The sequence below is a fragment of the Choloepus didactylus genome, chromosome 10, assembly GCF_015220235.1.
Source record: "Choloepus didactylus isolate mChoDid1 chromosome 10, mChoDid1.pri, whole genome shotgun sequence".
In the NCBI taxonomy this organism is placed as follows: domain Eukaryota; kingdom Metazoa; phylum Chordata; class Mammalia; order Pilosa; family Megalonychidae; genus Choloepus; species Choloepus didactylus.
In genome coordinates, this window is record NC_051316.1 from 108,227,287 (window position 1) to 108,249,596 (window position 22,310).

The window sequence follows — 22,310 nt, forward strand, 5'->3', positions numbered from 1 at the left end:
TGTCTTCTGCCAAACAAAGGGGAAAAAGTAATTTTCTGAGATGAAAACCCCTAGCCCATCACAGTGCCTCCGGAAGATGGAATTCATTGGTCAGAGTCAAAGTTCCAGGTCTAGGTGGGAAAAAAACGAGATCTCTGCATCATTAATTTCCATAGAATCTAAAATAATGGAATGCAGTCAAGCAAAAACACAATGAAATCTAATGTTCCCAGCTCCTGAGTCACCTGCTCACACGGTGCATCGGGGCAGAGGGCCTGGTCTCATTTCTAATTGCCCAGAAGCTGGGCTTTCAAAGCTCTGGCTTTCCTGTCTGGTAATCATGATATAATTCAAACATTCAGAAAAATGCACAGAATCATGCAATAAATACACACTATACCAGATTTAATAGATGTTGACATTTTGACAAACATGCTTCAGGGCATCTGAAAGAAATAAAATGTTACAGATATGACTGAAACTCCTTACTTATCTTTCCACCATCCCATTCCCTTTTCTCCTTCCCCAGAGATGAACGCTATCCTGATATTGGTATATATAGGTCCAATGCAGTTTTTTTTATACACACACCATGTGTGTGTGTGTGTGTGTGTGTGTGTGTGTGTGTGTGTGTACATATACATGCATATTTTTTATTGTGGTGAAATACCATTTTAAAGTGTACAGTACTGTGGCGTTTAGTGCATTTACAGTGTTAAGCAACCATCACTACCATTTAATTCCAGAACGTTTTCATCACCCTAACATGAAATCCCTATCCAATTAAGCACTTCCCCCTTTCCACCATCCCCAAACTCCTGGCAAATACTAATCCGATTTCTGTCTATGGATTTGCCTAGTCTGGACATTTCATATAAATGGAATCAAACAGTATGTGTTTTTTGTGACTGACTTTTTTTTTTTACTTAGCATAATGTTTTCAAGGTTCATCCATGTTGTAACATGGATGATATTCCATTGTCTGAATAATATTCCATTGCATGGATATATCACATTTTGTTTATCCATTCATGCATTTATGGACATTTGAGTTGTTTATATTTTTGAATATTGGGAACAGCACTGCTATGAACATTTGTGTACAAGATTCTTCATGGTTTTATTTTTATTGGTGTCATCCTATAGCTGCTTTTCCCACTCACCATTATATTTTTGGACACTCCTCCAATTTAATATATAGCCGTAACTTATTGGTTTTAATTATAGTTTAGAACCCAATTGACTGAACAAACCACTGTTAATTTAGCCTTTAGGTTTTAAAGGTTTGATCTGTGGACCAAAGCTACAGAGCAAGAGATCCTCCCTAACAACTTATTGTACCTATTTCTAGTTGACATCCCCCCAAAACTCCTGGGGTGATGGTTCTGGCTCATGGATAGGGAATTGAAGTGAGCAAGGTGAAGGGATGCAAAAGTAACTGAAGCTCTAAGAACAGAGGATGGTCAGTTGTATCACTGTCTTAGTTTGCCAGGGCTGCTGTGACAAGTACCATAGAGTAGGTTGGCTTGAACAACAGGAATTTATTTTTCAAATTGGCCAAGAGTCTTCTTTTTTTATATTTTATCTTATTGTTTTGCTCCCCGGTGATCTTTAATCTGCTTTCTATATCTGTGAATTTGCTATATTTTGTCATCTCTGATAAGTGATATCATACAGTTTTTGTCCTTATGTGTCTTGCTTATTTCACTAGGCATGGTGTTTTCAAGATTCTTCCATGTTGCAGCATGTCGCATAACTTCATGTTTTCTTATGGCGTCAATATGTTCCACTGTGTGTAGGTACCACATTTTGTTTATCCATTTATTTGTTGGTGGGTACTTGGGCTGTTTCCAGCTTTTGGTTGTTGTGAATTATGCTGCCAATAATATTGGATTGCCAGGTCAAATGATAATTCTATGTTTAACTTTTTGAGGAACTGCCATATTGCTTTCCACAGCTGATGCACCTTTTTCCATTCCCATCCATAATGCATCAGAGTTCCAATTTCTATGCAAACCCCTCCAACATTTGTTATTTTCCATGCTTTTTAATAGTAGCCTTCCTTGTGACAGCTCGTGATTTTGATTTGCATTTCCCTAATGGCTAATGAGTTGAGCATCTTTTCATATGTTTATTTTTGTATGTGGTGTGAGGTAGGGGTCTAACTTCATTCTTCTGCATGTGGCTATAGAGTTGTTTTTTTTTTGTTTGTTTGTTTGTTTGTTTGTTTGTTTGTTTAGGCTATAGAGTTTTCCCAACACCATTTGTTGAAGTGACTATTCATTCCCCACTGCATTTACTCAGCACCTTTGTCAAAATCAGTGGATGTGTGGGTCTATTTCTGAACTTTCAATTCATTCCACTGATCTATTTGTCTATCTTTGTGCCAGTACCACAGTTTTGCTCACTGTCACTCTGTAATACAATTTGAAACCAGGAAGTGTGAGTCTTCCAACCTCATTCTTCTTTTTCAAGATTGTTTTGGCTACTTGAAGCCCCTTGTAGTTCCACGTAATTTGAGGATCAGTTTTTCCATTTCTGCAAAAAAAAAATTCTGCTGCTGGAATTTTATTAGGAATTGCATTGAACTTGTATGTTGCTTTGGGTATTATTGACATATTAACAATGTTAACTCTTCCAGTCCATGAACATGGAATTTCTTGTCTTTTATTTAGGTTTACTTTAATTTATTTCAGCAGTGTTTTGTAGTTTTCAGTATACAAATCTTTTTATCCTTAGTTAAATTTATTCCTAGATATTTTACTCCTTTAGATGCTATTGTAAATGGATTTGTTTTCTTAAGTTCCTTTTCAAGTTGTTCTTTGCTAGTGTATAGGAAAACAACTGTTTTTTGTGTATTGCTCTTTTACCCTGCCACTTTGCTGAATTCATTTACTAGCTCTAACAGTTTTCTTGTGGACTTCTTTGGGTTTTCTATGTGTAAGATCATGTCATCTGCAAATAGAGATAGTTTTAAGTCTTCACTTCCAATTTGGATAGGTTTTATTTCTTTTTCTTGCCTAATTGCTCTGGCAAGAACTTCTAATACACTACTGAATAGCAGTGGTGAAAGCAGGCATCCTCGATTCATATCTTAGGGTGAAAGCTTTAACACTTTCACCACTGAGAATGTTGTTAGCTGTAAGTTTTTAATAAATGGCCAAAAGGAATTTATTTCCTCATGGCTTTAGAGGCTAGAAGTCCAAAATCAAGGTCTTGGCAGTTATCACCATGCATTCTTCCAGAATCTCTACCATTCTGGTGCTGGCTTGCCAAAATCCTTGGGGTTCTTCAGCTTGCATTTCTGCCCCCATCACATGGCAATCTCTCTCCTTGGTCTCCTCCTGTGGCCTTCTCTGACTGCATCCAAACTTCCTCCACATTGTAAGAACCTCATTCGTATGGATTAAGGCCCACCCTAATTCAACTTGGCCTCACCTAAATAAAACCTTCGAGGATCCCATTCAAAGTCCATGCCTTAACTAATATGATCATCTTCCAAGATCCTGTTTTACAAATGGGTTCACACACACAGGAACAAGGATTAAGACTTGAACATGACTTTATGGGGGGACATGATTCAATCCCCAACGATCATTATTCCCAATTATTGGCTGCTCTCCCTGTAAGAGGACCATCCATCCCCAACCAATGCTTTGTAATCCACAGTGCATCCTTGCGGGAGGATGGTAGGGTCACTACCTCTGCCTTACCCCACCTCCAACATCAGGCTTGCCATGTGACTGGACAGGATGTAGTGGAGACATAACAGGGGCTTTTGGAGCCATCCCCTCACTCTTCCCCCTGCCACAGGAGGGCACATCCCAAATGAGGGGTCCCTCAGGGTGAGCAAACACAAGCTTCTCATCATAGGTCAACTTTGGTGTTGTTTGTAAGCACAGGATAAAGCAAAACTAATGTAAGGGGTCTCTTCTTGCTCCTCATCCAGACTGAATTCTGCAGTATTGACCTGAATGCCCACCACCTAATTTTTAAACACTTTTAGGCATCATTCACATCCCTAAAATGCATTTACCCAGCCCGGACTCTGCACATTTTTCCAGTCCAGGTCTTGGTGCAGAGAAACATAGAAAAAATAATAATGAAAGCTAGCTTTCAGGAGAATCTGCACTGGGCCAGCACTGAGCGAGTCACCCATGCAGGCACTGTGTCTGTTATTTGTCCTTGTGTCACCCTAAGGAGGTGAGCACTTAGTCACTCTTATTTTACTGATGAGGAAACTGATGCTTTAAGGTATTAAGTAACTTTCTAAGATAACACTGGATCTAACAAGACGCAGATGGAGCTGACGAACCCAAGCACCCTGAAGCCTCTGATCCTGTAAAACATAGAGCTGTCGCCAATGAGCTCACAGATGTACCACGGAGATAGATGTGCAAGGGAGAAAGCATCATCTCATCATTCCACAGCTGTTTGTGGGACACATAGCACGTGCCAGGTCTTGGGTACAAAGGTAAACAGATAGACACAATCCCTACTCTCGGGGAGAAGACAACACAAAACATATATCATTTAAAAACTAATTGGGTTATTAGTTTGGTGGATATGGTGTGTTTGCAAATTTAAAGAAATAAAGAAAAAACAATTGCTCCAGTGTTCACAATTGTAATAATTGCAATAAGTGCTGTTGAGAAAGAGTACAGGGGGCAATCGAGACCTGTGGCAGGGAGGCCTGCCTCCATCTGGGGTGTCAGGAAGCTTCTCTGAGGAAGCTACACCCCATTATCACCCCACAGTGTCATGAGGGCTTTGGTGGGGGAGTCCACAGAAATCACTCCCCCAGTATGCCCATATCCTGTAAACCTCCCTCCTGAGGGTTGCTGCACTTTGTAATCACCTATTTGTGTGACCCTTTGTTAATGACTCGTTCATTCATTCAATCCCCAGGTACGTGTTGAGTGCAGAGCTCCTGCAGACACCATGGTGAATGCAACCACAGGGTCCCTGCCCCTCGTGGGGCTTAGAGCTTGGGGGGGCGGCGGGGTACATGGACAATACAAGCAGATTGTTCCATGGAGAAGGAAGGAAAGAAAATGAAGAAACAAGGGTTCCCGGGAGAAAGAACAGGGAGGCGATTGTGGGCTGGTTATGGTGCTGAGAAAGACCTCCCTTGGAGGGGACAGTTAGGCCGAGAAGGATGGGGAGTCGCCGAGCACACAGCAGGGAGAGGGGGCCCTGGGTGGAGGGAACAGCAGGGACAAAGGCCCCGAGCTGAAAGGGGTGTGGCCCCTGGGAGCTCTTGGCAGCAGGCCACTGCCTGGCATGCGAGGAAATCCAGGAGGCGTGGAGGCCCTGAGCTGTCCTGTCCCTGCTGGAAAAGGAGCCTCTGGCAGAGCATATGTTTGTAAGCAGGAGGGATGGAGGATGGAGTAGCACTTCCAGGAAGCCATGAGATCTGGATTCAAGTCCCAGATCTCCTCCCACTCAGGCAAACCCCAACACCTCTCTGGGCCTCAGTTTGATCCTCTGTAAAGTCAGGGGTGAGGCCTGATGGTCTAACAGCCCCTCACATCTCTACATCTCTACATCTCTGTCATTCTCATTCTATGCTGGGAAATTCCCATGGCCTCTGCCCAAGACTGGTTTCCTGAGAAAAGGAGGACCGAAGCAAAGCAAAGCAAGAAGCAGCTAAGCATTTCTCACAGAAGCCCTCCCCACCCCATTATGCAACGAGCTCCCCCTCTTCTCCCCACCCCCCTTTCCTAGGGATGAGATCAGGAAACTAGCAAAATGCACCCTGAAGACCGTCTTCTCCCTTCCTGGGCCCCTGTCCCTGCTCCTCTGCTCAACTTGCAGACTCTTCAGTTAGAAGAAAGGACTGAAGGACCCAGGGAAGGAGGCTCACCTCTGCACAGAGGAACCTCTCCTTTGCCAGACAACTCAGAGGATGGAAAGTTCTTCTGTTGATCTGAAATCTGCTTCCTGGAAAGTCCACGCCCTGGCCTTTGTTCTTCCCTGGGGAACCACAACTGTCACCTCTCCTGGAGAAAGTGAAGACGTTGGGGTCACAAGTTTGTGACTGCAACAGAGGATGCAATCTTGAATGACCTATTGCTCTGCATATCAATCTCCTTCTTTTAAGGTATGTTGCTGTGGCTGTTGTTCTTGTTTTTTGTATTATTATAGATTATGTCTACTCGGTGCTTACCATGTGCCAGACAAGGTTCTAAGAACTTTGCTTGCATTATTTCACCTAATTATCACAAACAACACTGTAAGAGAGGACTATTATACCCCATTATACAAAGGACAAAACAGACTCAGAGATGCTAAGTAACCGGCCGAGGTTACAGAACCAGGAAGTGACAGAAACTAGGCAGGATAATACCATCTGCCTCTCCAAGTCATTGTTGGAACTACATGAGATGATTGGAGCTACCTTTTCCCAAGCCTGTATTGTGCTCAGCACTTATGGTAGGCAAGATAATGGTCTCGTAAAGATGTCCACATCCTGATCCCTGAAACCTGTGAATATGCTTCCTTCTAAGGCAAAAGGGACTTTGCAGCTGAGATGAAAAATTAAGGACCTTGAGATGGGGAGATGATCCTGGATTATCTGGGTGGGCCCAGCCTGATCACATGGTTCTTAAATGCCAAGAACTTTTCCCAGCTGGGGTCAGAGGGAGATGTGACTACAGAAGAACTCTGAGAGAGAGGCAATATTTTAAAGATGGAGAAAAGTGGCCAATAGCCAAGGAATGTAGGCAGCCTCTAGAATCTGGAAAAGACCAAGAAATAGATTCTCCCTTGGAGCCTCCAGAAATGAATGCAGCCCTGCCAACACCTTGATTTTAGCCTAGAGAGACACATATAGAATTCTAACCTACAGAAGTGTAAGGTAATAGATGGTGCCACTTTAAACCACTAAGTTTGTGGAATTAGTTGCAGCAGTAAGGGGCTAATACATCTCTCCATGCATATCGTCTCATTTAATCCCCACCAGGAGATGGGGATTACAGTTCATAGTCCCTTATCCATAATTCCAAAATCCAAAGAGCTCTGAAAACTCAAAGTCCTTCTGTGAGTTTGCAGCAAATTCATTTTGTGAACGAATCTCACTGAATTGGCATAGTCTGTTTATACCCACTACTTATCCCACCTAAAGTGAATATTATACATTTTGCTCAGAAATATCAAAACGTTTGACTTCTGAGGTTACCTGAGACCCCCACTAGGGAGGAAATGGAATATATGGCATGTATTCCATATTACCTTCCAGAAATCTGAGTTCTGAAACACATCTGGCCCAAGGGGTTGCAGAGGAGGAAACTGAGGCCCAGAGATGCAGAGATGTTACCTAACTTGCCTGAGGCCACGCAGATAGCAAATGGGAAAGGGGGAGTAAGAATCCAGGCAGTGGGACTCCAGAGCCAGTGCTCTGAGTAACCCTAAATGATGATCCTTAGGAAGCCCCAGCACAGGATCTGGCTCAATATTGAGCACATAGTAGGTGATCAGTAAATGCAATTTCTCTTGCCCCTTCTTCCTCATGACAGAATTTCAGATTTTTTTTTAATGACTCATCATTCAGGTGAACCTGAAGTCATTTCTTAGTGACACAGCTGGAATTTTAACCTATGTACACTGGCTTCATGGTGTTCTCTTAACAACTATGCCTTATAGGCTTATGAGAAGAAAAAACACTTTTCACTCTCCTCGCTCCAATTCCAGCATCACAAGTAACCTTTTGACAACAAAATGCCCTCCTCAGACCCCTGAGAAGTCTGTACCACTTAGGGGTCATATTTATCATTGGAAATTGATTCCTCGGCATCAGACTAATAGGAAAAGAGGCAGCAGTCTCTCTAACCCTGCTGGTGTGACTCAGAGTCCTTAAGACAGGCAAAATTGGGCTCAGATTCTACTTCTCGTACCTACGAACTGTGGACAAGTCAAGGAACCTTCCTGAGCCTCCATGTCCTCATCTGTAAAATGGGATGACAAAGTGCTCAACCTGCAGGGCTGCTGTAGGAGGAAACATTATGGGGTGTGGGCAGCACCAAGCCTGTGCCCAGCAACAGAAGCAATGCCCAGTCAAGGGCAGCCAGGTTATTTTCCTTCTCAGAGGGCTGACAGGGGTTTCTGAGCTCTCAGAGCTGGGAGCTGTAAGCTCACCAACATGACAGTCTGGCTGGGACAGTGCCACTTTGTGGGCACCAGTCTGGTTCTCTCACCAGCCTGCACCCCATGGATTAGAACTCCATTTTCCATGAAGGCTATGAGAATGAAGGTCAGGTATATGGTGTACCTGATACAGAGCTCAGCATACAGTAAGTGCCCAGTAAGTGGTGCCAAAGGTGAGGGTGCTGGTAGGAGCCATTGCAGCAGGGTTGCAAATGTAGCTCAGCACCCACAGCCACAAGCTCTGACGAGGATCTCCCTCCAGGTCATGGAAAAACCTGGAACCTGGAAGGCCAGTGCAGCTCGCAGATTTGCACATCTTTTGGCTTTGGAGCAGAATTATGGGTTCAAACCCTCTTGGCTGCACTCACCAGCTGGAGACCCCTATTAAATCATCCCACTTAGCTGCACTTCAACATCCCTGATGTATTGAGATGACAAATGACAGGAGTCTGACAGTGAGAAGCACCCAATGCATGTTCTTTCTTCTGTCCCTGAGTAGGAAGACTAGGTTTTGCATCCACCTTTGGCCACCTGCAAGTAATGACCTTGGTCAAGTCTCTCCCAGAGCCTCTCACCTGGGAATAATAAGATCTACCGCACGGTGTTGTCACAAGGTGGAAAGAAGTCAAGGTATGCGAAAGTGTTTGTAAACTGCCAAGCGCTCCCTAGAGGTCAGCTGTGATCCTCGTTTCGGGGCACCACACTTCAGAGGTCTTCGTGAGAGGGTGCTCACGCCCACACACCCGATTCCAAGAAAAACAGAAGCGGTGGGGCCGTGCGGTTTCATTAGCCATGACTCACAGAGGCCAAATGCTGCCATGTATTCAAATCCTGTGGCTCGAGGAGCTGTGCTTTTGTGACTTTTCAACCAAATTTGCCAGCCACTCCCAAAGGCTGCAGCTAATACCCACCCTTCTCTGGTCCAGGGGGAGGGAGTAGCAGGTCGAAGATGGCTCAGAAGTTTCAAGGCAGAGCAACTGGGGCAGGGAAGCGGGGGCATTGCTAAGGATGTAACTAGGGACGTCTGGAGTGTCCAAGAGTTTTCTGGTTGGAGAGAGAAAAAGAAAGACACCCTGACAGCAGGAAATCCAGGTGGAAAAATCTAGGAGGTAGCCGGAGATGAGAGATGGAGGTCAGGAGAAAGTTAAAGAAATATATAGAGATGTCACCGAGATTGAGGCTAGAATTGGGGATATGAGAAATTCAGAGAAGAAGGTAAAAACAGGAAAAGAGGGGAAAGGGGGAGGGGAGGGGTGAACCCTTAGGAAGTACTAACATGTAGGATGCTCCAAAGAAGAGGGAGAAGAGGAGCCCAAGGACTGGACAGATGAAGCAGTCAGATAAGGAGACAAGCAGTGAATATTACTTGTCTGGGAGGGCAGGGGAAGAGTGTAAGAGGGAAGACACAGCCCAGCTGGGAGGGTCCTGGCACCCCAGCCAGCCTAGATACGCGCTGCTAGAAGAGTCTCCACCCTATGGCAAGACAACCGGCCTCTGCCCCCACTGGAGGCACACTTGGACAAGCGTCTTTCCCAATCTAGGTCTTGATTTCCCTGGGTAGACAGCGGGGATGATATTCTCTAAGGCCCCTGGATGCTCTCAGGCTCCATCACAAGGATGAATGCCACTGGGGCTCAAAGAAGGGTCAGATATTTTTTTCAAACAGGCCCAACAAGGGAAAAAGAAGGGAGGGGAGGTAGTCCCTGAGGTTAGAGATTTTAAACCCTGCCTGAAGAGTGAGTGAGTGCTAAGTGTTTGCTTGTAAAAAAAATTTTTTTTAAAGGAACAGAAAGGGAAAAAAAAATTGTAAAAAAGAAATGAATCTAGACCCACCTTTCACAAAAATTAATTCAAGATGGATCATAGACCTAAATGTAAAGCACAAAACTGTTCTACACGAAGACAACACAGGAGAAAATCTAGATGTTCTTGGGTTTGGCAATGATTTTTTAGATATAACACTTAAAGCACAATCCATGAAAGAAAAAATTGATAAGTTGGGGGGAAAAAAAAGAATGAGGGGGCCATGGTGACCAGCCTGGGAGCAGCAGGGGAGCAGTTGCCCTCCGAAAGGGGAGGAGGTGCATTTCCCCACCCACCCAACTCCACCTCATGTGGAAAGGAGAACTTGGGAGTGCGTAACTTTAAATGTAATTTTGAAAGCCATTATCTTCTCGAAAGGTTTGGCCTTCAAATCAAAGGCTGACTCCCTTTTCTTTGCATGTTTAATTAGGGGAAAGGGGTTCCATGATTCAAGTCTGTGGGAAACTCACCCAAGAATCAGGTTATCATTCACCCCATGGTCTAATTGGAGCCCCAGGCCACGGAGGGGTTTCTGGCAGTGGGAGAGACACGGTGGGCTAGTCTGAGTTTGGGGGAAGCGTGAGGGGCAGGAGGAGTACAGAGGAGGGGTTTCTAATTGAGTCTGGGGTAGAATGGGGTGGGAGAAGTCCAGAGGCTTCCTGAAGGAGCTGGTGTCTGGCCTGGGAGCTGAAGGAAGTGGAGGTGGCCAGGTAAAAGTGTGGAAAGAAAGGCAGCGTTTCTGGGAAAGCCCAGGAGTGAGGTCAAAGCCAATACATTTGAACCACTGTTCCAGGTTCAGGGAGAAAACTGACAAGGCCAGCAGCGCCGAACCAAGAGCCCAACAGTCCCTGAGGAAGAGGGGACACTTTACTGAGGGCGATGGGGAGGCACTGGAGAGTTTAAGCAGGTTGTGGCACGATCTGGCTTTGTTTGTTCCTTTGTGTGCTTTGAGAGGGTGGGAACTGGATCTTGGATGTAGAAGACACATTCATGTGTTGTTCATCCTTTACCACTGTGAGCAGCCCTCCTCTTTTTCCCCCTCGATTTACTTTTTGTTTGAAGCAACAGTTTTCCTGTTCGGATTCACCAAGCCTTCCAGGCTCATATAAAATGAGGTGACAACAGTTGTTTCACAGAATAGAACAAAGAGCTAAAACGATCTCTCTTATTTTATAAAGCTATTATAACCTTGATACTTAAACATGATCGGGATGGCACCATAAAATAAAATGTGTGACTGCATTAAATATGGCCATAGATATTTTCAATATTAGATAAAATGCTAGCAATTTGAACTCAGCAATGTGTAAAATAGATCTCATGGTCAAATAGGACCACAAGGATATCCCTTCAGATAATCCATTAATGTAAAATATCACAGTAAAAGGTCAAAATAGGAAAACTCACATAAACATTTCAGTAAAGGCCAAAAGAGCAGTTGCTGTGATTCAGTACCTCTTAAAACTTTCTTTGAAGGATAACACACCTACAGAGGTGTGCACAAATCCTGAGTGTACAGTTAAGGAATTTTCACCAACTAAACACACCTGCTAAACCAGCAATTAGCTCTAGAAACAAAATGTAATCAGCATCCCTAAGGCCCCTCCTGCTCTCTTTATTTTTGTATTCCTTTTTATTATTCCCTCACCACTATATGGGTGTGTGTGTATCAAACCACTTAAAATAATTACCTATAGAGGTTTAGGAAGGAAGGTTAAAAAAAAAAAAAAAGCACCTAGCACACAGTTCTGAATATATCTCAGCTAACACCACATCTAGTTTGTGGATTCTGACAGCTGCATAATATTAAAATGTGTCTACACCATATTTTTTTTTAACCTTTCCCCTAGTGATGGGCCTTGTGGGCTTCTATCATCCTGCTACCAAAAACAAGGCTGCAATGAAGCTGTTTGAGCACATTCCACTGTGGGCTGTGTGGGTAAGTCTCAGGGATGGGCTACTCACCGGTGAGAATGCTGGAGCCTTCGATCTGTATCTTTCTCTTGACTAAATTCTGCCTGAGGCTCTCCAAAATCACCGCACCAATCCAAACCCCTACCGCTGGCGCACAAGGCTTCCTATTTCTCCACATCCCTGCAAACACTTGGCATGACCCAGCTTCCTCATCTTTGCCAGTCTGGTGAGTATAAAGTAATATTCACTGCTGTGTTAAACTGCATTTATCTAATTATTGAGTTTGAGCATTTCTTTTATATACTTAGGAGCCATTTGGGTTTCCTTTTTCTGAGACTTGCTTATTTTTTTGCTTTGCTCAGTTTTCTGTTGAGTCCCCTACCTTTCTCTTAACAGTTTACAGGAGTTCTTGTATATTCTAGATTTTAGTCATTTGGTGGTTTTAGATGTGGCATCTGTATGTGACATATGTCTATACCAGGGTTTCTCAACTGTGGTGCTATTGACATTTTGGCCAGATGAAATGTCCTATGCAATGTGTGTGTGGGGGGGGGGGGTCCTACACATTTGGGGGCATTCAGCAGCATCCCTGGCCTCTACCCACTGGATGACAGTGACACCCCTCCCCTAGTTGTGACAACCAAAAATGTATCCAGACATTGCCAAATGTTCTCTGAGGCACGGGGCAAAATTGCCCCAAAATGAAAACTACTGATCTGTCCCTCATTGATTACAAATCCATATTTTGATTCAAAAATCAAATTCATCCATTTCTCATATTATGCATTGTCCTTGTTTAGAAGCTTTCATTGACCTAGGTTACAAAAATGTTATTCTACCATGAACATGAAATATCTACCCATTTATTTAAAACTCCCTTTTTGTCCTTTAATTGAATTAAATTTTTTTCTCCTGTAGGGGATTTGTTTATTCCTTGATAGACTAATTCCTGGTATATCTAGTTCCTGTGGTTACTGAGGATGGCATCTTATTTTCTGCTGTATTTTATTATGATTGGTCTTTGCTGGTGCAGAGACACGCTAGTCACTTTTAGCAGTTGATCTTGTGTCTGGGAATCTTGCTGAATCCTTTTGTTAGTTCTAGAAAAGGGCTTTCTGATGTAATTGGTTTTCCATATGAATAATGACAGCTTTATCTCCTCCCTTCCAATTCTTACAGCTCTCATTTCTTATTCTGGGCTTAAAATTCTGCGCTAATGCGAGATGCACAGAAGTTTACTGCCTCACAGTTGTGCCGGGCAGGCACCACTGCCCCTCAGCCATGTAGGCGAGACAGAGACGTGCTGCAGCCACACTCTCTCCCACTCACCCCTTGAGGAGGCTCCGTGTGCCCCCCCTGCTCCAGTTCTGTTGTCTGCACACAAAGCCAGGACCCCCTGCTTCCTACCCAGATTTTCCCAGACTTGATGCTAGTTCTGCACTTCCGTGCTTTCCTCTCCTTCCAAGTGTCTCTGGAGTTCAGGTTTTGGTGGGGAGGGAATAATCTGACTAGAAAGACCTGTGATCTGATCAGGCTTTAGAAAAATCTCATCGACACAGCATAGAAAACCACCAGAGGTGAGCCACCATCAGAGACCATGAGACTAGATGGAAACAAATGGCAATAAGTGAGCTGTCGATGGTCTAGACAGAGGCAGTGGCCATGGGAAGGGATAAAACCGACAGCAGTCACTGGATTGGTGGTTCTTCACACAGGAGATTGAAGGCAAGAAAGAAGGGAAGAATGTGTCCCAGGTTTCTGGCATGAGGGACCTACCACGCCTGGTAGTGGCTTTCCCCACGACAGGGGACAGAGGAGCAGAAGGAAGTTTGGGCTGCTGGGAAGGAAGGCAGGATTGCTTTGGACTCACAGAGAGGGACCTGCACACAGACATCCAAACTGAGCTATATAACAGGTAATTGGAGCTAGAGAGCCTGAAGGAGTGACATCTGAAGTGGAGGACTTTGGAAATCATCAGCGTATAAATGAGAACTGAAGCCTTTGGAGTAGATGAGCTTACCTGAGCTTCCCATATATTGTGATGAAGGAGAAGTACAGAGGGCCCAGGACATATGCCTGGAGAACATAACATTTAAGGCAGGTCAGAAGAAGAAGAGGCAGCAAAGGAGGCTGAGAAGGAGCTGCCAGTGGAAACAGGAGCAAAACCGAGGCATGTCACAGGAGCCAAGAGAAGAGTATGTTTTAAGAAGGGTGGGAAATCAAGTTAGATGAGGACCAAAAGTGCTCCCTGGATTTAGGGACGTGAAAGTCATCGGTGACCTCTACCCCCAATAGGGGAGATTGTCACCCTCACCAAAGTGACCATAATACGTGGTCTCATTAACAATGATATCGCCTGAGAACTACATGGCACTTTAATCTTTTGCAAGCAGTTTGTCTTCTGCAATATTCTTTTGTTTCCTAGAAACTAAGGCCCAAAACGTCAATTTTGAAGGAACTAGGAAAGTTTTTCCTAGAAAAGGAAAGACTCAGTAGAGATATTTCCAGCCTGCTGACAGTCTTTGAATTCATGAAAGGCTGTCCAGAGTCTGTTCCACAGAACTTCCAGGCAGAGCTCAAGGGAACTGTGGGAAAGCAGAAGCTGAGTCAGATGTTCTTTACATCACAGTTGTTCAACAAAAGAATGTGCTTTAAAGATAAGGGGACCCTCCTCCTCCCCCTACCTTTTCCATCTTCTTGGACCTGTCTTGTGTCGACCTCACAGCTATTCAATAAAGAGAGAGGTGATTGCACATGTTTACAGGTGGGAAATCTGAGGCTCAGAGAGGTTAAGGGGCAGGAAGAGAATTGCACAGCTTGAATGGGGAAAGAGCAGAACCTAAGCCGGTCTTCTCATTCCACATCGTGCTTTGACCATGCATTGCACTGCAGAGCTTCTCTCTGGGCTGATCAGCCACCTAATAGGGAAGCCTGGGCAAGAATCACTGCCCAAGGGAGGGGGTGCACGTAGAAGCTGAGAGCTCAGACTAGATGAGGATGCTTCCAGGTAAACAGTCAGCAACCATCATTTTCTTCACCACGTGGGGTGTAAAGAGTAACTGGTATAACTCACCCTTTACAGGCACAGTAACTGAAATGCAGAGGCCGAAACTGCTGTTGGAAAATGAAGCCACTCCTCGGGTTAATGCAAACCCATCAAGGGCTGTGCTTCTAGAGGCCTCAGCAGCATTCCAACTTTATAGGGCCTCTGTTGTCGTGGTTATTGATCAGTTTATCTGCAGCAGTGGGCCCCTGATCAGGGAAACTCTGTCCCCGTGCCCTGCGGCAGAGACAGCCTGGATGAACCACACCCCAGCTCAGACCCCAGATCACAGCTCTTCAGTCCCTACTCACCAGCTTGGCTGCTCTTCTGGAAGTGCCACCACGTCAGGGATCAGGGGCACAAAGGATCACATGGAACAAGTTTTGAGCAACGTTACCGTTACAGAAGCAAGGGCAGCCATGGAATGAATGAATGGACTTTTTTCTTTTTCTTTGGCTTCTGTAGTGATCTCTAATGTTTTAAAACCATTTATAATAGCAGGCTTTCTGTAAAATACACAAAACTTTTTTATTGTGGAAACATATATAACACCAAATTTCCCGTTTTTAACCATTTTTAAGTAGCATTAATTACATTCACAATGTCTCAGATGTTCTTTACATCACAGTTGTTCAACAAAAGAATGTGTTTTAAAGATAAGGGGACCCTCCTCCTCTCCCTATCTTTTCCATCTTCTTGGACCTGTCTCGTGTCGACCTCACAGCTATTCAATAAAGAGAGAGGTGATTGCACATGTTTACAGGTGGGAAATCTGAGGCTCAGAGAGGTTAAGGGGCAGGAAGAGAATCACACCTTCAGCACCATCTATTACCAAAACCTTTTCATCACCCCAAACTGAAACTCTGTCCCCATGAAGCATTAACTCCCCATCGCCAACACCCCTGCTGCATTCCCCAGCCCCTGGTAACCTCTAATCTACTTTCTGAGTCTGTGAATTTGCTTATTGTAGATATTCTAAGTAACTGGAATCATACAGTATTTGTCTTTTTGTGTCTGGCTTGTTTCACTTAGCATGATGCTTTCGAGGTTCATCCATGTTGTAGCATGTATCAGAACTTCATTCCTTTTTATGGCAGAATAATAGTCCATGATATTTGATTGAATCTTTAAGCAGGACTGATCATGTAAGCCTAAGAAAGTCATTAAGATTCCTAGACATCTGGGGGAAGGGCAGCAAGGTAGTGCTCAAGGAGGACATTTGGGGACTTCCAATAATAAGTGCAGGGAGAGTTCCTGCAATGAATTCGAAAGAAATCATAAGCAACCTAAGCAACCATCAACAAGAGAATGATATAAATAAATTTTGTACCATATTGTGGAATACTATACAGCAGTGAACATGGATGAACAAGGGTATTCACATGTAGAAATGTCATGCTGGGTGAAAAAAGCAATGTAGTTTACATGTAGTTTAAAAACCTGCAAAGCAATGCTATCTATTGCTTAGGGATACATACATGCTTGTAAATGAAATGCTTGGAAATAACAAAAACATAATTCAGGGAAATGGTGACTTGGGTGAAAAGTTGGTGGGGAGGAGGATAAAATAGGCAATGTACACACAGGGGTTTTGTTTCTTAGCATAGCTTGGGTACACCCCTCCTACATTATGCTTTATCACTTTTTGCTTTTAAAGCATGTTTCCTAAAAGTTTTCTGTGACTGTGTTTATACCAAAAGCTGGTAACTTAAGTCATAGCTATCATATTTGTTCATGGATCTGTCCCTGCTGCTGAAATGTGAGGACACACTTTCTTGAGCCCAGAACCATCCAGCTAAACCACTCCCAAATTCCTAACCCAGAGCAACTGTGTAAAATAATAAATGCTTATTGTTATATTTAAGCAGCTAGACTTGACAATAGTTTTTATGCAGAAACAGAAAACAATTACACTAAGTATTCTTGAGCAAAGGAGGGACACTATGAAAGTGGTATTTTACCAGGTTATCTGGTGGCCTTCAATGGACCAAATGACTACATTTACTTTTGATCTGCAAAGTCCCAGGTGGCCAGCATCCACCAGGAAGAACCAGCAGCCCCAGGGTTCATGGTTGAGACAGGCAAGCTTATGAGTAATTACAGTACAACCCCAAAAAGACCATTCTTGGTCAACTCTGTACTGTTCTAAAATCAAATCTACTTGCACTTGCCTTGAGAGGACACCCCTGGAGGACAAAAGGTAGACTCAGGCTTCTCTGCAAACCTCCAGAGCTCAACAGGGCATGGGGAAGGGGGCAGCTGGCTCAACACTTCTGAAGAGATGGGGAAAAGATCCTTGTCCTGGCCAGGAGACACTTCACAGACAGCAGGGACCAGTGGCTAGGGATGGAACAAGGGCCCCTAGCCTTGCAGCTCTCCTGGCAGCCTGGGAGGACACTCTTCCAGGTTCGATGCCCCACCCAGCTCCATTCTTCCAGCTAGTGCAGAGGTGAAGGCGGGGTGGTGACAGGTGGGGACATGCTTGTGAAATAAATAACCCCATGGGAAAAGGAAATGCACTTGTGAAAGCAAAGGGAGCAAGTCTTTTCCCCTGGACTGCTGTTTCCAAAGCTGATTCAAAAAGAAAACACCACTGGGATGAAAAATACGGGCTTTTCGCTAAAACAATCTCTCAAAATTGCCCATGAATTGAGCACCCTGCGAAAGGGAGAGGGGTGCAATTGGTTGTGGAAATAGATTCCGTCCCCTGGGTGGAAAACATGTGTGTCCTTTTTCCGATGCGCCATTAGGACCTCAGCCCATGAACGTGGTGGGAGACGCTTTACTGGATTAGGAGTCATCACTCTGAGGCTAAATTTATCTTCCCCATTTCTTGGGGGCAGAGTAGAGGAGAATAATCTTTTCTATTTGGGTGCAGGTCACGCTATAATCAGAAAAAAATGCCCTTGCCACAGCAACAACAACAACAACAAAAAGGTTTGAGTTGTTGTTATTATTTCTTTGGGGAAGTTTTTATAATATTAGTCTTTTTAACATAGATAAAAAATTTTATGGCAGAGGAACAAAGGAACACCTTTGGATTTTGCACAGAAGCCATGGAAGCCTCAGCTTCCGTCCCTTAGAAGATCTCCAGGGATCCCCCTCATTTGCAGATGGGAAAGCTGAGGTCCAGTAAGGGGAAACCAGAGAGCCAGAAAGGGCATACAAAGATGATTGACAGAGCTTAGACTAGAACCTGGGAACCCACCTAGAAATGGGCAACACCCATGAAATATTTGAGCCTTCCCAGTTCAGCTGGAGAATGAACACAGTGAAGAGCAATCAGAACCATTAATCCTTTGGAGGAAAGCCACCCAGGTCACACAAGATGCTAGTGAGAAAACAAGCTAGAAAGTAGTAGCTAGCTGACCCAAATAGCTCAGACATAGGAATACAGCAGCTCAGTCTCTGGGAACTGAGTTTTCTCGTACTTGAGGAAGCTCAGCATGGACTTCCCAGCAGCTAAGGCCAGGGACAAGTCAGATTAGAAATATGACAGTGAGGGCTACTTCAAAGAGAAAGGACCCTGGACTGAATGAAACGGCAGACACAGGCAGCTGGTAGAGGGGCTCAGTACTAGAGACAACTGGGTGCAAACTCCAGCTCTGCCCCCTTCCAGCTGTGTGATCTTGGGCAAGTCCTGCACATCTCTGAGCCTCCATTTCCTCCTCCTCAAAATGAAGATAATAAACATGCATCTGCCAATGAGCTCAAGATAGGTCAGAGGTGCTTAATGTTATTAACTCCTGACTCTTGCACTAAAAAAAGAAAAAGGGAGAAGACACCCACACTTGCATGCACACATCATCCACCCAAACTGATGACACTTGCCTGCTCCTTGTAGACCACCCTTTGAGCTGGGTTAATACATGCCCATTTCTTGATGACCGAGGTTCTGGACATACCTTCAGTCCCGATCACCAAATGTGCATCCACCATTACTCCCTGGGTCTCCAACAGGCCACAACAAATCCCAGTGGATTTTGGAAGGTGGATACTCTGTACCCTCCCCTCCCTCATTTAACCCTTCCCAGGCCAGTGGCAGCGTAGAAGACAGTGGCAAGAGCACAGGCACTGGAGTCAGGCCAAGTTGTGTTCAAATCCTACCTCTGCCTCTTAATAGCTGAGTGAACTTGGGCAGAGTGCTGCCCTCTCCAACTCTTAGTTTCTTCATTTGTAAAATGGCGATGCTAAGAAATACCTATTTTGCAGGGGTGTTGTGAAGTTTAAAGGGGGAGAATTAACGCACAGAGTCAGCCAATGTTAGTGGTGGTTGCTCCTGTTACCCAACACGGTGAAATCAGGGTGGGCTGGCTTCCCCACAGGAGGGGGCTCCGTGGGGTGAAATCTTAGAAATTCTGTCTCTGCTGCAGAGGAGTTGTGTGATCCTAAGTAATACATGACCTCTCTGAGCCTCCGTTTCCCTTTCTATACAATGGATTTACTGCTTTCCAGACCTCAGAAGGCTACTGTATTATCCAACGAAGGTAATGGAAATAAAAGTGGTTAGAAATAAAAGTGATTGCTGTAGCACGAATCAATAAAAGTATAATTATTATTCACATGGGCCTGAACAGCTGTAATTCTAAAATCCTTGCAACCCGCAATTATCCAGAATGCAGGCAGAGATAAGATGAAAATTAGCAGTGGGAGAGGTAAGATAAAATTAAAGGATTTTGACACCTCTAATGGTACAAAATCCACCCAGAGAAGAGCACTGAACTGACTTAACCCTGTTTTTTGTTGTTGTTGCTACTATTTTTTTGGGGGGGGGAGGGATTTTTTGTCGTCGTTGTTGATTTCCACAGGATACTTGTTTTTTTCCTTTTCTCTAATGCAACCAAACAACATAAATTCTCCAGTTCAGGGCTTTAACAGAAACAATCCTCCATGTTAGGAGCCAAAATAAAATTCTATGGGACAGAAAACACAGGGCTGCTCTGAAGCAGGGCTGGTTGTTTTCACAAATGGAATGAGGGAGCCAACTGAGAAAACACAGGAATCCTTAGAGCAACTTTTTGAAAAGCATCAATTCTGGAAGTTTCTTTAAATATGTGGCCCTTGTGAACAGCAGGTTTTGAGAAAGAATAGAGCTGGGGTTGGGAGGCCTCAGCATCACGCAGACCTGGGCTTGATATCCTGTGCCTCAGGTGGGAGGTGAGTGGCTCAAGGCAAGTCTGTCCATCCATAAACAGGGATAATAAGTTTGTTTTGCAGAGGGTTGTTGTGAGGGTTACATGAGTAAACTGTGTAAAGGGCTTACCCAAGTGTCTAGCACATAGTAAGTGTTCAATAAATGGTAGTTAGCAAAAGATCTCCCTTTGAAACTTTGAGGCCTTATGGTATTTTTCTGTTTATAACTGACTTTATGTAATTGCTCCTTTGGCCCTCCCCCAAACCCAGGAAAGTATGCAGATTACTCTTCCTTCAGGCCATTTCACTGTTGAGAGAACTGAGTCTCAGAGAAAGCAAGTGACTTGCCCAAGGTCCTCCGGAAATGGGCAGAAGTGAAGGCTCAGGTCCCTTCCAGGCCAGCACCAAAGGGCTGGGTTTGCAGGCCCAAGGTGCAGGCACAAGTCACCACAGCCGTAGAGCCAGGGGCCCAGGGTGCCATTTCCCGTACAAACCCCCCTGCCAGGGCCGAATGGCAGCCCGGCCCTCGCTCATCCTCGGTACCCTCGCCTGGGGAGCAGACGTTACTCAGTCCTCCCCCACAGCCGAGCCAGGGCCTGGGATTGCGGTTGGAGCTGCTGACACCAGCCATAGACGGGCTGCCGTCTGCCTCTCCTGGGGACCTGGAAGCCCGCTCTGTCTGCTCTGGACAGGCAGCCCCGACCACAGAAACGTTCTGCCCCACAGTTTCCAGGATCTGACGTGCATGGCAGCCACCTGCCTGCTGAGGGAAATCTCTCTCCACGCACTGCATCAGCAGGTTTACGGTAAAGTCAGTCCCTTGGCAGCTTCCAGCCCCCGCCTCTGATTACTCACGCCCCCTCCCATTTCCCGTTGCATTTGGGGATGGAGACACCCCAGAACTAAGGGAAACCACTGTCATTAGTTGAGCCCCACAAGGTCCTGGGCTTAAATACATACCCTGAATATCTGGGTTCCAGGATCCCAGTCTTCTAGACTCTGAGAGCTGGAAAAACCCCTGAAGACCATCCAGTCCAGGGATGGGAAAATCTTTTCTGTAAACGGCCAAACAGTAAATATATCACTGTCCCATATTATTCTTTGTTTCATGTTTTTTAAAAGCCCCTTAAGAATATTAAAAAAAAAAAAAAAACAATTCTTAGCTAGGGGGCCATACATAACGGGGCCTGGGGCAGGATTTGGACCCAAGGCCATCATTTGTGGATCCCCGACACCTCCAACCCTCTCATGGTACAGATGGGGAAACTGAACTCCAGAAGAGTTAAAAATACTTGTCCAAGGTCAATCAGCGATTAAGATTGTCACTCATACTGAGATCTGATTCCTGGGCCACTCTGCCTCCTGGATTAAGAATACTTCCTTTGATTTCATCAAAAAAAATCCATTAACCCCTAGTTCTTAACCAAAATGCTTGATTAACTTCTTTCTCAATGTTCAGTGGTGCCAATGCTGTGTATGAATGCAAAAGAAGAAAAATGTTATATAAAAATAAAACTAAACAAATGTACCACACTAATGCAAGGGGTTAATAAAAGAGTGGTATATGGTATTTTACTCATGATTTTTCTGTAAACCTACAACTTCTCTAATTAAAAAAAAAAAAAAAAAAAAAAAAAAAGACTAGCTGTGGTTGCTTCTGCCTTCCAAGGGCAGGAGATAAAGCTCTATCACAGGGAAGATAAATCTGTGTAGTGTACTCTTGACTGGCCAAGCTGTAGGGAGAGAGAAAGGGATAGACTGACATTCCAAAACTTTCCCAGGTTCTCCTGCACTAGTTGTGAAGAAGACTGTCCATTGCTTTGCAGGCTGCTCTACTTTGCCAAGTCTGTGGGTGTGCAAAGAGAGGCCCTGTGCCACACAGCCTGTGCTATCAGGCTAAATCAGCTCCACTTAACAAAAGGAGAGGATTCTGGAGGGCTGAGGGGAGGGAATCCTGAAAATGGATAAATAGGGAAGTTAGAGGAGAAATAGGACATCACAGAAACAGGACAGTGTGGTGCAGACAGCACAGCAAGAACAGGAATGGCTATGGCAGCGTTGAGTGATTTGCATTAATATGATCTAAACTCCTTCCCCATTCCCCAAACCTCTAGCAAAGTGGACTGCACACAAAAACCTTGTGTGAGAGGTTTTGTTTTGTTTTGTTCTGTTTATTTTGCTCTTTTGGTTTTGGAGGAAATTGAAGAAAAGTTGCAGTGGAAGGTGGGACAGAACAGGCCAGCTCATATAGATACAGCCCACGGACTGAATGAACAATGTAGAGAGGGAATCT